We start from the raw sequence: 12,370 nt of genomic DNA, 5'->3' as shown, positions 1-12,370 counted from the left end.
GATTTCTGTTTTTCTGTCATTCCTTTTGGGTATCTTTGATTAAAACCACATAAATAAAAAAATTGTCCAGTAGCACCTTAGGGACCAACTAAGTTTGCTCTGGGTATAAGCTGAAGAAGTATGCATGCACACGAAAGCTTATACCCAGAACAAACTTAGTTGGTCTCTAAGGTGCTACTGGACATTTTATTTATTTATTTCAACTGCGTCAGACCAACATGGCTACCACCTGAATTTTAAACCACATAGTGATTGTAAACTTATATTACAGTGTTTTTCATAGGCTGTTATTTTTGATGAAATTAGCCCTTTTATTTTGGAAGGTATTTTTGTCCTGTTGCTGACATTATAGAGATTCAGCAGTTATATGTTTGTATAAAATGTGAATGTTATATAATGTTTGTAATTAACATTTGTATAATGTGTATCACAAAATATGCCTGCAATGACAGCATCTATTTCAGCTGCCTAAAATAACTTGAGTTCAATGAGTTCTTATTTACAGATGCACCTGCAGCCAAGAAATAATATTATATCTAGCTGCTTGAGACCAGCAAAACTTGGGGCAATTACAGAACTTGAAATGGTTAGCATCTTAAAGCAAAAACTCAGAGAACTCACCTTCTTCGCCACCTTTCCCCAACCTATGACCCTTCAGATGCTTAGGACTCCAGTTCCCACCATCCCTCACCGTTGGCAATGCTGGTCCAAGACCTATGGAGAGCACACAGGTGTGACAGTCATCCTCTTCACTATTCAGTATTGATTCCAGGATGGGTTCAGGTACTCAAGTCTTATGCTCATGCTTTATTTAGCCACTTAAACAAAAGACTTCTAAGCAGTTTACAAATGATTAGCCTGCAGTGAAGTGGGTGGGTTGAACCGTCTCCCATTGAGCTCTATAATATATAGTAATTTTATCATTATAATGACATTTGTTGATTGCATTGTTAAAGTTTCATGTCTTCATGCTGTACTTTATTAGCTGGCAGATACTGCCTTTCTAACCAGCGTGATTTTTCAGGGTGGGCTTTTTAACACTGTAATTTATATTGGCTTTGTAACATTAACAGAAAAATCTCGTCATATACTTGTATTTATATATTTGGTTAGTTTTCTGCCACTCTTTACCATGTAAGCTTTTTCCCTTGATTTTTGTTTTGAGCACTCCTTTGCGTGCAGGCCGCCCCCCCCCCCCGAAGCTGAGTGGGAAACAGATTGTTCCTGTGAACTGGCTTTTATATGAAAATGCCCTATGCAGAGTTGGATTCAGACCTTTGCTCCATCTAGCTCAGTTTTGTCTACTCTGGCTGGCAGAAGCATCCTAAGGTCACAGACAAAGAAGGGTCTTTCTCAGTGCTGGTGCCAGATTTTGTTAACTGGAGATGCCATGAACTCAACCGGATTCCTTCTGCATTGAAAGCACCTGCTGTTCCACCAGGCTATATGCACTGCTGTACAGCTTCCTTTCCACAGTGAACCTGGAAGGGGGATGAAGATAACCTTGATGGTGGAGTCGAATAACACTCTTGATAGTAAAATTAAAAATTAGCCTTTCATGCAACAAACATGAAGACCTTGGGAAAATTTCAGCCTAGTGGCTTGGACCTTGCAGTTATTGACTTTGGCAGGAAATTCTTCAAAAGCAACTATCAGTGTCTTGATTTTGGCATAGGGACTGCTTAGTGCTGGCTACAAGGCTTAGATCTGAAACATTGCCAAGTGTGAATCTAGTGCTGCTTGTCTCTTCAAATGCTGACCACCAGCTGTTTTGCCTCCTCGCCTGCCATTTCATCACTTCTTTCCCACGGCTTGTGGGAAAGAATTCAAATCCTGCTTGCCACAGCAGGCAGAAGGGGCTGGCGTTGGAGAAGCTGGTGGTGGGTGGAAAGTGGCTGCATAACTGCATTGGTGCCATGGAGCTTTCAAAAGACACCTTCAGGTTGAGGCTTGACAAACCTGCTTGTGAAAATGCACAGCGCAAAATGGTACCACTAAGAGCTTGGGACCATAATAAATAACAAGGTGAAAGATGAAAAAAATCTTTTTTAATAATTCCAGTGGCACCTTTAAGATCAACTAAATATAAGCTTTCAAGTTATGAGCTTTCATGTGTAATACACACTTTGTCAGATACTCTGAAGCAGAGGTTGCTTCAACCTTGTAACTGTTGATGACTGTTATGGCAGTTGGTTCCACAGGGAAGGGCAAGGCATTTTTAAAGGGATAGATGACCAAAATTAGCTTTAGCATGTATAATGGGACATGAACCCAGTATCTCTATTCAGACCAGGTCTCTCCATAGTTTTTAATTTAGTAATGAGTTGTAATTCAGCAACTTCTCTTTTAAATGTAAATATAAAATTCTTTTGCAATAAGACAGCTACTTTAAGATCTTGTATAGAATGTCCTGGGAGACTGAAGTGTTTTCCTATTGGTTTCTCTGCTTTATGATTCCTGATGTCAGATTTATGCCCATTTATTCTTTGGCATAAAGTTTGTCCTGTTTGTCCAGTATAGAGAGCTGAAGGGCACTGTTGGCATTTGATAGCATATATAATGTTGGAAGATGAACAATTAAATAGGCCTGAGATGGTATGTTTGAAGTTATTGGGGCCAATAATGATGTAGCAGCAAAGTTGGCATCTAGATTTTTTGCAGGCTCTTGTGCCAGTGTCCATGTTAAGTCTGTTCGTTGTACTATTGTGTGTGAGGAGCTGTTTAAGATTGGGTGGCTTTCTGTAGGCAATGAAAGGTCTTTTTCCCAGAGCTTGGGAAAGAGAGCTGCCATTATCTAAGAGATGTTGCAAATCTCTGATTGAGAGCTGCATGTGATTACTAGTGGTGTTCTGTTATTTTCTCTTTTGGGTCTATCTTGCAGTTAAAATAAAGGTGTTCACCTTGCCCCATATGTGCATTTATCTGATCCTTCAATCTGTGGAACTTGCACTTTTACAAGTGCCTCAGAATGTCTGTCCCACATTTGTGAGGAGATGGTTCTCTAGTGTGGCTGGAGCACCAGCGCTCTTTAGTCAGCAGCCTCATCACAGTGTTTTACATGCCTGCTGAAAACTTTCTCTGTTGCAGCAAGCATGATTTTAGCTACCAATATTTCTTCTAAAAGTTTTATTGATTTTATATTTGAATTTCATGATGGTGATTTTATTAATATTTGTTTTTAATAGGTTTATGGATGCAAAGAAATTGCAATGGAAGATAATCTTTTTTTCCCTTGCTAGACTGAAAACAGGGAACAGGGAAAGACAAAGCTGTAAGTGATATATAGAGAACAGGTTTTGAGGGGCTGAATTAATCAACATAAGATCCCATCTTTCACTCAAACATTTCTAGTCCTTATGACAACAAAAATATTTCATGCAATTTTGGAAGCTGGAATGAGGTGCAACTTTTAGGGACCAGAGTATGCACATATATCTTTGCTATTTCCCGTGACAAGCAAAAGCAGACTTAATTATGTAACTCTGATAACTGAGAAAAGTAGTATCCTATACTCTCTTATTTGGGAGCAAGTCTTGGATGTGACTCCTGGAAGACCTGCTCCCTGCCTTGCAGAGCTTTCCCACTTGACCTGGGAGAGTGTGGCCTGACTGACTCCAGCTACAAAAAGTGAGGCTGCTGAACAGGCTCTTGGGCCAGGGGGGGTTGTTGGAGGGGGGTTGTTGCTGTTATTTATATAATAATAATAATAATAATAATAATAATAATAATTTATTTATACCCCGCCCTCCCCAGCCAAGGCCGGGCTCAGAGCGGCTTACAAGCAATAATAAAAACAAGATGAATGATTACAACTTAAAAACAAAAATAAAATACAACATTAAAATAATGGAACATTAAAATATTAAAATGTAGCCTCATCGCAGAGGGAGAAGGAAAAGAAAAAAGAAAGAGAGGGAGGGAGGGAATCAAATTGGCTCCAAGCCAAAGGCCAGGCGGAACAACTCTGTCTTACAGGCCCTGCGGAAAGAAATCAGATCCTGCAGGGCCCTGGTCTCATGAGGCAGAGCGTTCCATGAAGCCGGAGCCAGTGTTGAGAAGGCCCTGGCTCTGGTTGAAGCCAATCTAACTTCCTTAGGGCCCGGGACCACAAGGGTGTTGTTATTTATGGACCTTGAGGCTCTCCGTGGGGCATACCAGGAGAGGCGGTCCCGTAGGTACGAGGGTCCTAGGCCATGAAGGGCTTTAAAGGTCAAAAGCAGCACCTTAAATCTGACCCTGTACTCCACCGGGAGCCAGTGTAGCTTGAAAAGCACTGGGTGAATATGCTCCCATGGCAGAGACCCCGTGAGGAGCCTCGCTGCAGCATTCTGCACCCGCTGGAGTTTCTGGGACAGCTTCAAGGGCAGCCCTGCGTAGAGCGAATTACAGTAGTCAAGCCTGGAGGTGACCGTCGCATGGATCACTGTGGCCAGGTCGGGGCGGGAAAGGTAAGGGACCAACTGCTTGATGCGGCGAAGGTGGAAAAATATCAATCCTTTGTATCTTTATTTTAAAAATAAAAAATAAAAAACTCCCCCAAACTGGACATTTCCTTTAAAATGTAAAAATCCTCTCAAGTGGGCCCCCCAAAAGAGGACATGCCCAGGTTTCCCTAGGCAACCCTAGTTTATGACTATTTTTGTTATGTAATTATGTAATTTTTTTCATGTTGTAAGCCGTCTTGAACATGAACATGATTTTAACTATGGAAAGGTGGCATAGAAATAAAATGATGTGTGAGGTATGTAAGTCTCACTGAGTTCAGTTTGTCTTGTATAGGATAGCACTCTTATGCGGATTTTCTTATCTACATTAACCGCTGCAGAATTTATTTACGTTTCACTTGTGCTTCATATTCACTGTCACTATTTTGTAGGAGGGATATAAGGGCATACTGAACTTGTGCAGTTAAAGGGGATTAAAGTGCCGTGTCGCCCCAGCACAGGAGTAGTCAACGTGGTGCCCTTCAGATGTCCTTGGACTACACTTCCCATCATCCCTGACTGGCAGTTGGAGTCCAAAGCCACATTGGATGCCCCTGCTCTGGCACAACAAATCCACTTTAAAAAGAAACAGACTCTTTGGCTGTTTGGAAAGTGTGGGAACAATTGACCATCCAGAGGCTGTATAAACACCATGCAAGCAATTCAAGATGAATGCAGGACGAATGCCTGTTTTATAACAACCTCACAAACAAATCAGAATGAAAAGTCAATAAAGAACGGATATAGCCTAACCTCTGCAGAAGCTGTATGCAGGTAAATCAGGGTAATTGCTCTATAAGGAGGATGTCTGGAGAGGCCCTGCTTGTGGTGCCACTACTGAGGGCTGCCTGGTTTCTGTTGACCCGCGATGGGACCTTCCTTGCTTGTGGAACGGCCTCTTTGGTGCGATATGTCTGTCTCCCTTATTGGAGACTTTGAAGGGAATTTTTTTTAAAAAAAATATCCTGATTTACAAAGGTATTTGATGGCTGAGAGATACTGTTCTTGGCAACCCTGAAATCCTTGGCTGAGAGAATTTTTAAAACTGCTTTTAGAATGCTATAGAAACTATTTTTAGAAGGTTTTTAATGATACTGCTTTTAACAATGTGCTTGCCACTCAGCCCTGCGCTCCTTTGGGAGGGAAAGGTGGGACAGAAATTGAATAAATAAATAATTTTTACACATGCATTTAAATATAGAGTTCCAGCTTCAGTAGGCCTCCAGAAAAGTAGGCGAAAATTTGTCTTATTTTGGTGTTGATGACAAGGCAGTCCTAGTTCCTCAACAGCCCTGCATCCTGTTAGGCTGGGAAGGCACAGAGCGTGGGGGATGTAGGTGGTTAATTTATAGCTCTTTGTTCGCACTTGCGTCAAAGCTTGTTTAAAAATACAGCCCTTTGATTCTTAGTCACTTTTCATGTGAGGCTCCTTGCGGTTATAAATACCTCAGCCAGATGCCTTTCCAGCCAGAGCCTGTGGCCCTGCGAGCCACCTGCTTCCTCCTCTCAGTTGCTGCTCCGTACAAAGAGAAAAAAGGCCTCGTTTGCTGCTCCTCGCGCAGGTTTCAGCATTTCCTTAACGAAGACGAAAATAACTGACATTTTATTTTGCAAAGTGAAATCTGATGCAAAATTGAAGTTTCCCCCCCAGGCAAAACTCCCAAAGGATTTGGAGGAAAGCCGAAAGAAAAACCTGGGAGGGTTTTTGAGGAGGGTTCAGGTGGAGCAAGATGTTAATGAGAGACGCTGAGCTGCCATCACTCCCTGTCTCTTTCTCGCCTCATCCTGGCAACATGCAGTAGAAGAGGGCACATTATGGGACACCAGGGTTCAGTGCTCTCTAGGTTACCCCTCCCCACACTGGCCATTAGGTGAGGTGGGGATGGAAGAACGAGCAATGGCAGCCATGGGTGTCCAGAGGGGTGGGGGAGTAGTGTCACATCTAGTTCTGCTCCCAGGTTGCAGAATTTAAAGGGTGGAATTCAAAGTAGCACTAAGGAGATGGCTCTGTCAATGCCAGCATTTTTGCTTGTCTGATGGAATGATCCTCCCCCAGTGCAGTGCTCTGGCGGGTTGTCTTCTGATTCCCCCACCACTTGAGGTTTTTTTTGGGGGGGGCATGCTTGCATGCTGGGAGAAGAGGAGGGGGAAAGCCCCATTGTGCTATCGGGACTCATTGCGCTGGCTCCCAGTAGTGCATCTCTTTAGTTGAATCTAACCCAAAGTGAATCCAGGGATACCTTCTCAGATGAAATAGCAGTTTACCTCTGGTTTTCAACAGCATCATAGAAGAAAAGGATTGAACCCCCCTCCACCCACAATTTAGGATCACGGCCTGCACACCTGCAATTTCTAGGAACACACACACACAGACTCAAATGCAAGGTCACATTTAGGGTGCAATTCTAAACCAATATACAGTCATACCTTGGGATAAATACGCTTCAGGATAAGTATTTTCGGGTTGCACTCTGCAACGGAGTAATGGAGCTCGTAACTTCGGGGTTTTTCCGCTCGCGCATGCGCAGACGGTCAAAATGATGTCACGCGCATGCATGGAAGCGGCGAAATGCGACCCGCGCATGCGCAGACACGCAGTCGCGTCTTACGTTCTGTTCAGGATGCGAACGGGGCTCCGGAACAGATCCCATTCGCATCCCGAGTTACCACTGTACCTGAGAGTTGTTGTTGTTTAGTCGTTTCCAAGGTGACCTGAAAACTACTATTAATCCAGAATGTGGCAGCTAAACTGGTGATTTGAAGCAGCCACCGACACCATATAACATCAGACCTGTAAGAACTGCATTGGCTCCCAGTACGTTTCTGAGCACAATTCAAAGTGTTGGTTGTTGTTTAGTCGTTTAGGTGTGTCCGACTCTTCGTGACCCCCATGGACTAGAGCATGCCAGGCACTCCTGTCTTCCACTGCCTCCCGCAGTTTGGTCAAACTCATGTTGGTAGCTTCGAGAATGCTGTCCAGCCATCTCATCCTCTGTCTTCCCCTTCTCCTTGTGCCCTCAATCTTTCCCAACATCAGGGTCTTTTCCAGGGAGTCTTCTCTCATGAGGTGGCCAAAGTATTAGAGCCTCTGCTTCAGGATCTGTCCTTCCAGTGAGCACTCAGGGCTGATTTCCTGAAGAATGGATAGGTTTGATCTTCTTGCTGTCCATGGAACTCTCAAGAGTCTCCTCCAGCACCATAATTCAAAAGCATCAATTCATCGGCAAGCAGCCTTCTTTATGGTCCAGCTCTCACTTCCATACATCACTACTGGGAAAACCATAGCTTTTACTATACGGACCTTTGTTGGCAAGGTGATGTCTCTGCTTTTTAAGATGCTGTCTAGGTTTGTCATCGCTTTTCCTCCCAAGAAGCAGGTGTCTTTTAATTTTGTGACTGCTGTCACCAACTGCAGTGATCATGGAGCCCAAGAAGTAAAATCTCTCACTGCCTCCATTTCTTCCCCTTCTATTTGCCAGGAGGTGATGGGACCAGTGGCCATGATCTTCGTTTTTTTGATGTTGAGCTTCAGACCATATTTTGCGCTCTTCTCTTTCACCCTCATTAAGAGGTTCTTTAATTCCTCCTCACTTTCTGCCATCAAAGTTGTGTCATCTGCATACCTGAGGTTGTTGATATTTCTTCCGGCAATCTTAATTCCGGCTTGGGATTCATCTAGTCCAGCCTTTTGCATGATTAATTCTGCATATAAGTTTAATAAGCAGGGAGACAATTACAACAGCCTTGTTTTACTCCTTTCCCAATTTTGAACCAATCAGTTGTTCCATATCCAGTTCTAAGTGTAGCTTCTTGTCCCACATAGAGATTTCTCAAGAGACAGATCAGGCACTCCCATTTCTTTAAGAACTTGCCATAGTTTGCTGTGGTCGACACAGTCAAAGGCTTTTGCGTAGTAAATACAGTGGAACTCAAGTCTGAGTAGACCTTTACAAGGTTCAGTGCTATTTTTCTAGAAAAAGAGGTGCCAGAACTCACCATGAACACCTCCCTTATTCTCTTATAAAGGCAATGGCGCCGACCTGAGAGGTGCCAGAACTCAGTTCCAGTAGGTTATGACTGAAAAAAAAGCCCTGATAAGGTTGATCTTCAGTTGTAATGTGGTCCTAAGTCAGGGGTCAGCTGTGCAGTATATGAAGTGCTCACAAAACTTTCTGAGACACTACAATACTTTTTGCACTCTTTCTTTATGAACTGTCACACACATGTGTACGTTTATGCATGTCTCTTGGCCTTGGAGTGGTCCTCCTCTCCGGGGTCAGCTGCTGTGTTGAATATTAATCTTGTGCATATTCCTGAAAATCTCATTGGCATCACCTATGTGCATAAAGGACCCTTAGGGATTCAACTAATGAGTTCTGCTAGTGGAAGCCCATGCAAGACCTTCTGGTAGCGCAGTGGGGCTTTCACTCCTATCCTCCCCCCATGCCTTCCCATGTGTGTATCAAGAGAACCCTCAGAATAGCGCATAGGGTGAGGAGAGCGGTGATCAGTCTGAAAAGCTGAAATGCTTGCACTGACAGAACCATTAGAAGAGCATGATTTTGAGTTCCTTCCAATGAGAGGAAAAAATGGGGGGGGGGGTTGGAAGAATCCTGGGGACTTACAGCACCTGCTCCCCCGTCCCCTGTTCTTGCTTTAGCACCAGATGCAACAGAGACCTGCCCTCTGACCAACATTATTATAAATCCTACCACAATAATGGTAACAAATTATCTTGGTTTTTTTTAACTAAGTGGATAATTATTTGGGGAGCTCAATGAAGGGTTCTCCAAATGTTTGCTGAGCAAATAAGTTTGTGAAATCTGGCAAGGAAGAGGCAACAGGGAGCCAGGTGGGGAAACCAACACACTTTCTCTATCTTTGCGCAAGCATAGCCTGGTTGGTTTCCCAGACAGCATTGATCTTCATGTGTTGGATGGTATTGATTCCATTCTTGTTCCAGGTGGCCCAAGGGTGCCAGTGCTTGCTTCCAGGCAGACGCTGGAGAGCTTGTCCATACATTAGCTTCCCACATCACACACACACCCTCTAGTGCTCAACCGGGTGCGTTGAGAACTGTCCTTGCAAAAAGCAGGTACCCTTCCCCTTAGCACAGAAAGCATCAGTGGGGGCACTATTTGGGGGGCAGTTCTCCTTCTCCATTGCACCTCTCCAAGTCCACTGTTCCATTTTTTACCTGTTAGCAAAACAATTCAGTTTGTAGAACCAGCAATCTGGGTTGGCTCCAGGTTTGAAGGGGCTCTCAAAGTGCCATCTGGTGGAACTCTTTTTACATCCAGTCCTTAGCTTATTTGAAGGCAGCAGCAGAAAGCAGCTACAAGCTGCTGTTTTTGAGGTTCCCACAATGCCCCTTGCATACCACAGTCAGCAGACCCCTCCAAGGAGCAAGACCAGGCTTCAGTGCCAGTGGGCAATGGTGTGGCACTGAAACCATAGCAGCTTCCTCTGGGTGCCAGATACTGACACTGGACCGGATGGTTGCTGTGGGTCTAGCCCTCTCCATGAAATCTCTCCCCTCCTCAGAAATTTGGAATGGTATCCCTGAGGTCAGTAGGATGGCCAGATGCAAAAAAGAGGGCAGGGTTCCTGAACCTTTAAATTGTTGTGCTGAAGAGGGAGGTTTGCCAGGTGTACCTTGCATGACAAGCTTCCTCTGGTGAATTCTCCTCTTTTACACAACTCCTAAACATTCAAAAGCCCTGTCCTCCCTAGTTAAGAACCAAAAGCACAGCTTGATCAATAAGTGTTTGTGAGGTTCTCCTAGGGTCAGTAGGAAAATAATAATTGGGTGGTGATGGTTACCAGAGAATGGCTCTTTCCAGAAAGTAGCTACTTTCTGTGTGTCTGCATATACACTATAAACCTTTAAAGCAAATTCAAAGTACATTCCCCCACTCAAAGAATTCTGGGCATAGGTTAAAGGTTGCTGGGAATTGTGAGGGGTAAACTACAGTGCCCAGAATTCTTTGAGAGAAAGAACGTTCTTCAGATACATTTTAAACGTATAGTGTGTACACAGCCTGTGTTTGCAGCAGTGACTGCTCAATTTCCCAAGGAACAGTGCCATTTGCTCAAATTCAAGTTGGAGTCAAGTATGTTTAAAGCACATCCCACCTGACAAAAAAATAATGAAAGCTGTAGTTTATTAAGGGCTCTGCGAGAGGCAAGCTACAGTCCCTGGGTTTTTTGAGGGGAAGCCATGTGCATTAGAACTTCTTCAAAGGTTTGGTGCGTACACAGCCTCCTCCTGCCACTTCCTCATTGGTGGATCTTTCGAGGAGGAAAATCAAATCAAAGGCAACCTGGCCTTCTTTTGCCATAGTGTCAAGGATTGGGCATCTGCTGAGGAATGACACCTCTGCACAGGTGCCTACAACAAGGGTCCCCTGCGATGAGGAGATAGACTAAGGGCTCACCCACCACTTCCTTTTGTCTCAAATTTTGTTCCTTTTAGTCCGTGACTTCTAGGCATGGGCCTGATAGGTTTTCCTTTGCCCGGAAAAACCTGCTGTTTATTGCTGAATCAGAACAAGTGTCAATCCACAGAAAACCTGATTGACGTTTGGTCTGATTCAGCAGTAAACCACGGGTTATCCTGGGGGAAATGGCAGGACAAAAGAAAAACCTATTGGATCCATGCCTAGAAGTCACGGACCACGTGGAAGTGTGGATGAGCCCTGAGGGAGGGTCCATGGAGGGTGTCTTGCCCAAAGGCTCTCCAGAACCTGGAGCTGAGAGGCACAAAAGTCTTTCCTCCCCAGCTCCTGTCCACTTCTGAGGAAGGAGAACAGGTTGCCTTGGATGCAGCCATAAGCCATCCTCCTGTGCTTCTCTTTGTGTGTGAACAGGAAATGTGCTACAGCGAAACAGGCGCTTAGGTGAGAAGGGGAAGAAGGAACAGCCATTTCAAAAGAGTTCACCCTCTTTCTCTTGGTATGAACCATAAAAGTGAATGAGCAGGTCAACCTCTCAGATTCCCTCCAACCTCATTTGCCTTGACTTTAGTGTACCTTTACAGGTCTTTGGGTAAGGAGTGCATAATTTCAGTGATCTGCAGGGCTCTTGAGCAGATGGCTGGCACATTTAACTAGCAGTGGCACTGAAACTCAGAAGGCTCATGATGAGACGGAACTGGTCCCACAGCATTACGTGACAGGTGAAGTGCACCAGCGTCACTGGCAAGACTGAAGCTGGAACTTGACCCTGGAGAGTTGCACTGTACACAAACATGGATCTTGTCCCATAGCAACACCCAGCGCAGCTAGTCCAATAAGATAAGGAATGAAATCTGTGTCCTGAACCTTGATGTGTTGCCATCTACCTTGCTGCACAGCTGATCACCTTGGGCCCCTTGCTGACGAGAGCTTGGAGTCTCTTCCTGTTTGATGCAGGAATTGCCTAATCAGTCATGCTGGATATGTACTTTCGCCAGCAACACAAGGCATGGGGACTATTGCTGGATCTGATCCCTCCTGGGAAGCCTTGCTCTTGATTTGTCACTGGAGCCAATACCTACTGACTGCCCACCAGGACTCTTGTGTGATGTCAGGGAGGGGCAGCAGCACAAAGGCGGAGCACATATTGATTGCTCTGGGAGCAGAAGACCCTAAATTCAGGTTGCAACTTGTATATATGTTTATCTGCAAGTAAGTCACACTGAATGGATTGGGTCTTTCCAGTAAACATGCTTGGAATTGCATTCTCAGTCTGACATCTCCAGTTAAAAGGACTTCAAGAAACAGGATTGGCGAAGACTTATCTCTGCCTGAAACTTTGGAACAATCCAACTTCCAGCTCCAACTCCCAGCAGCCCAAGCCAGCATGCATGGCCAATGTTCAGGGATGGGGGGAATTGTAGTCCGGCA

The 12,370-nt window shown here is 44.5% G+C and overlaps 1 protein-coding gene and 1 long non-coding RNA gene across 2 annotated transcripts in view; one reads left to right on the top strand and one right to left on the bottom strand.

Annotated features, from left to right (window-relative positions):
- Positions 1-12,370, bottom strand: part of LOC308468285 (inhibin beta E chain-like) — a 134,726-nt gene that overhangs the window by 21,637 nt on the left and 100,719 nt on the right. The gene's annotated exons all lie outside the window — the stretch shown is intronic.
- Positions 153-5,379, top strand: LOC308468614. The gene is made up of 3 exons (XR_013981734.1): positions 153-2,595; positions 3,186-3,271; positions 4,877-5,379. It is a non-coding gene; the product is annotated as an uncharacterized lncRNA (long non-coding RNA).

Source organism: Podarcis pityusensis (assembly GCF_964106645.2).
Source record: "Podarcis pityusensis genome assembly, chromosome: 2".
Classification (NCBI taxonomy): domain Eukaryota; kingdom Metazoa; phylum Chordata; class Lepidosauria; order Squamata; family Lacertidae; genus Podarcis; species Podarcis pityusensis.
Note: the sequence above shows the minus strand (reverse complement) of the source record. Positions and strands in the feature narration are given on the sequence as shown.